This window comes from Symphalangus syndactylus, chromosome X (genome assembly GCF_028878055.3).
Source record: "Symphalangus syndactylus isolate Jambi chromosome X, NHGRI_mSymSyn1-v2.1_pri, whole genome shotgun sequence".
Classification (NCBI taxonomy): domain Eukaryota; kingdom Metazoa; phylum Chordata; class Mammalia; order Primates; family Hylobatidae; genus Symphalangus; species Symphalangus syndactylus.
The window spans coordinates 108,785,347-108,790,117 of record NC_072447.2 but is presented as its reverse complement, the minus strand read 5'-3'; the positions used below and the strand labels follow the sequence as shown (position 1 = coordinate 108,790,117).

The following is a 4,771-nucleotide window of genomic DNA, read 5'->3' as shown; positions in this document are numbered from 1 at the left end:
GCCTACTCTACCTATGTCGGAGGATTATGATATGAAAAAATGGTGATATAAAATCTAAAGGAGGCAAGATAAACTATTGTTTAAGCAACCCACAGTTTCTACCACTGCAAATGCAAATTAATGGAGTTTTATTTGGCCAAAATAAAGTTTCAGGAATGATTTTTCCTAATAAGTAAACATCTAACAATTTGCTTGCAGAGTGAGAGGTTAAACTAAATAACTTGTCTTAAAGGTTCCTTTCAACTCTGAGATTTAATTGTTGCCTCATAACTACTGCCTACATTAGAAAACTAGAGTGAAAATAACTTGTGGAAATGACAGCAATGCCTAGCAGTTAATACCATGAGTTCTGGAATCAGCCAACATTGGTCCAAATCTTGACTTCCCCACTTATTGGCTGTATGAAGTTAGATAATTGGATTAACACATAAGTGCTGTTTTTATTTAAAAACGTTTTGTTCATAAAGATAAAAAAGGGAACAAAACCAAAAGTCTATTTACATTATATAGTTGCTTTAAAAAAAAAAAGATACAGAGCCCAATGTATTAACATAGGAAAAATCTCCAAGACATGTTATTATGTGAGAGGGAAAACAGATACTATATACTATAGTGGAATCCTAGTTTTGTACATATATTTATTTATAGATGGATGGGGAAAGATCTGGAAGGATGCATGACAAAGAGTTAACCATGATCATCTGGGGGGTTGAGACTGATGGTGGGCTTGTGGAAAACAGAACAGGGATTTTTAATTCTTATACATTGCTGTACTAATTAAAATTTTTACAAGTTTGCATTATTTTATATTGAGCATTTTCAAAGGAAAAAACTCTCCTAAGAGATGTTTTGTTCTCATTTGAAGCCAAGGTCTTACTACTTCCTAATAAAGATAAACCCTATTCCAAAGCATCACCAGAGCCCTGCAGGGGTAGACCTCAAACAGGCCTATCCGACTAAATGATGTTTCCTGCAAAGTGAGCTTCCCCTCACCTATTATTCCCATAAATACTTAAGAATGTGAAAGAGTTGTGGTCATTTATTTGACCTTGGTGAGTAGGTAGATTTGTAGTCAGAGTCTGAAAAATAGTTGGGAAGTATCAGGAAAGGATTAAAGTAAAATATAGTAAAAATGGCAAAAGGACCTTCTAGACCCTGACAAAATCCTTATTTCAGGCAAGTGGTGTCACCCACAGCTGCATACCCCCAAGGAAATTTGCAGAAATCTGAGTGCCATGCTTTCACCAGGAAGCATGGTGCCCTATCTGCTGCTATACATACCATCCCTCTAGTTTCTAATCCTTTGTCATAAAAGAAACATCACCTCAAACTGTATCTGTTGGCATCTTTCTGCCATCTTATCACTATCCTGTTTTGACAAATACACAGAAATACAAGCAGCCAACAGCATTTACAGAGGACTACCTCCGGACCAGGCACTATGCTAACCCCTTTACGTGGATTATCTCAGTTAATCCTCTCAATGGCCACATGCAGAAGGTAATATCATTTTACTACCAACTTCTTTGTTGTTCTCTATTCCCTCAGGTATACCATCCTCAGGAAACTATCCCCAACCTCAGCAGCAGCAGCCAACAAAACTCCACAGAAGCTGCTTCTTTTACTGCAGTGACCAGAGAACAATGTCTTCAAGAATGCTGTAAAGCCAGCCCCATGACAAGTGTTGTACCATAAAGGAAGGGGAAGCCATTCCATGCCTTTTTCAAAATTCTCTTCATTCCAGCTTTCTCAGTCAGGTAATCTGATTCATGAATTCCAGATTTAAACGGTTGCTTAGAAACTGACAGGTTTTCAGTCTACTATAGGGGCAAAGAGAACCAACCTGCTGTCCCTACACAAGGAAGTAGTTTTTCCTGTTGACCTCTGTCAGAAGAGTGGCAGACGACCTAATAGCAGCCAGTGCAGAAGCCATCCGTTTCTGAACTGAGGAAACTCTTGAAACTGTTTCCAAATGCAATTGCATCAGGAACTAAGTCTGGCCTATATATACTCAGCTGTAAGTAGCTTTGATACAAAAGAGGGCACCTGCTTCAGAGAAATAAAACACATTCGGATAGTTGTGTATCACCTTAAAGCTTAAACAGAATTCCTATCCAGAATGTCCTTCTTTCTCTTGTCCATCTAAACTGCAAAATTTTACAAGGCCCAGGTGTAGTCTCAAAGGCTGAGTAATGTAATGAAATAGTTCTCAAACCTGGTGGCATATTAGAATCTCCTGGGAAGCTTTTAAAAGCTGCCAATGTTTAATCCTCATCCCAGATCAATTGAACCAGAATCTCTGCAGAGTCTGGCCTGGCTATCACTATTTTTTAAAAACTCCCTGGTGATTCTCATATGCAGCCAGGGTTGAGAATGACTAGTGTGGCTATTAAGAGCAAAGGCCTCTAGGTTCAAAAAGATTTGAACTAGAGTCTCTGTTTCAACAGTTTCTAGCTGTGTGACTTCTAGCAAATTAACCTCTTGGAGTCTTGGCTTCATCTGGAAAATGAGTGTAATAGTACCTACCACATAGGGTTATTTTGAGGGTTGAAGAACATAATTCATGTTCTATGCCTAGCACATAGTAAGTATGCAGTAAATGTTAACTGTTGTGATTATTATTTGTTATCAACAGCAATTATGGAAAACCTTTGATAACTACTCCCAGGCTAGGATTGCACAGTTTTCAGTGCTACAAGAACTTTAGAGATCATTTTATTCAGTGCAGAGAGGTGACATGACACACATTTCAGAAAAACAAACATTTACCAAGCCCAGGACAGTTTTAATTCTGATTCCAAGTCCAGTACTCTTTCCACTACACTCATTTCACTTCAATAAATGTACTGAACACTATGTGTCCAATTCTAAGGTAGGTTCTTGGGACAGAAAGATAAATTAATATCAAATTGCCCCTACCCTTGAAGGTCTCAGTCTGGTAGAGGAATCCAATGTGTAAGTGAATAATTATAGGGAATAATAAACCCATTTATGCCTGAGGTTGCAATTTAATTCTTCAATCAGACCGTGGTGATGACCTTGAGCAGTAGGATATAAATAATTCCCACATGCTTAGCGTTCCAATAATGGAACACTAGGCATTAACATGTGCTTTTATACTCTCAGTGAGTCTAAGATTCTATGGGCTTATGAGAGGTAATGTGATTAACTCTGGGTGGGCTGATGAAGATTGCACTGAATAGGCAATGACTGTATCTCAAAAGAGAAATAGGAATTTTACAGATGGAGAGGGATGTATACACTGGACATTTTAGGCAGAGAAAACAGCAGGAGAAAAAGGCACTATATTAGCATGCCTCTCAGCTCTATCTTCTTGCAACCTCTAGAACGCTTGTCTGTGCCATTCATTTGTCAAATAATAATGTTTTGTCTCATGACACCTCTTCTATTATTGCCTTGAACTATTTATCTCCTGTGTTACCTAATTTTTCAGGTCTTGTCACTCCAACTAGAATTTAAGTTTGAAAGAAGAAAACCCAGTTTAATAGATCATCATATCTCCCACAGTGCTTTGCACAAGGTCTTAGAGTGGTTGATTAATGAATACTTGACTTATTGTAAAAGGAGGAAAGCAGAATAATCTTGAACATATCCTAAATTTACCACTCATCATCAGAGCCTCCTGTGAAATAAAGTTTGTTCACTGTCTCCTCCTGATTATGTCAGGATCATCAAAAAGAGTCTTTGAGTTCCTTCTCTGTGTCCACTACAATAAAGACTATTGTGGTATACTAAGGTCATCAGATGTCCCACATGGTATCAACTCTTTGCATATTTCAACACCATGTCCTGGGCATTTTCTTTAGCACCTGGAAGTTTTTGGGTTTATTTGGGCAGACCAGGAGTGAGAGGGCCCTACACCTAAAAGAAGGTGTTGGGCTGGGCATCTTGGTGGTGAAGTGTGGCTTGTGCTGACAATGCAGGATGCGGTGGGACAGCACAAACTTGATCTTGGAGTTGTGGAACTGTTTGATTGCTGGCACCTGCTGGCCGAGATCCCTTCTACCTTCACAATCTGGATCCAGTGGGCCCAACCACATTGCTGGGCACCCATTTCTCTGTAGTACTGGGTGACAGCACCCCCAGTGGCCAAGTCCAGGTATTCCTGGTACATGTTATGGGTGCCACTGCATGAGTTGTGGTGCAGCCACAAGCTGAAGTTCTTCACCTGCAGACAGAATTGCTCAAATACCTACCCACACAAGACAATTTCCCCCAAAGACTTCTTCATCTTCTTTAGCTGAGATACAAAGTACCAGAAGCGGGACTTGGCAATGACATGATTAAGTGCAAAGATTTGCATGTGGTAGAGGGGAAGCATGTAGCACTTGGGAGTGGGCAGGCAGTGCCCTGCCACCTTTTACTCTTGCAGCGTGCCAGAGGCCTTCGTGGCACTCTATCTGCACTCACTGCAGCCTACAAAAGGCCATGTCATGTTTTTACTGATTAAATTATCAAAGATCTCAAAGATAAGTCTAGGTAGTCATTGCTAAAAACTGCTGATTGCAACAAGGCTGGACCAAACAGTCTGCATCCCCAAAGTTATCTAACAAGCATCAGGCACCCTGATGAAATCAGGAAGAATGGATAAACTATGGTATCATGCTCTAGCAGCATCATAAAGTTATCTTCAGACTGATTGGCCTGGGGAAACAGCAACCTAATGCTTCAGCAGGATGGAGAACAACATTTCTTACAAAAGACGGAGAGCTTGAACTGAATGAAAAGTCAGAAAGAGCAAAGGGAATTT

The 4,771-nt window shown here is 39.9% G+C and overlaps 1 pseudogene; it reads right to left on the bottom strand.

The window, feature by feature from the left end:
* Positions 1–3,797: 3,797 nt before the first annotated feature.
* On the bottom strand, positions 3,798–4,456 carry LOC134735979 (large ribosomal subunit protein eL20-like; annotated as a pseudogene).
* Between the last annotated feature and the right edge of the window lie 315 nt (positions 4,457–4,771).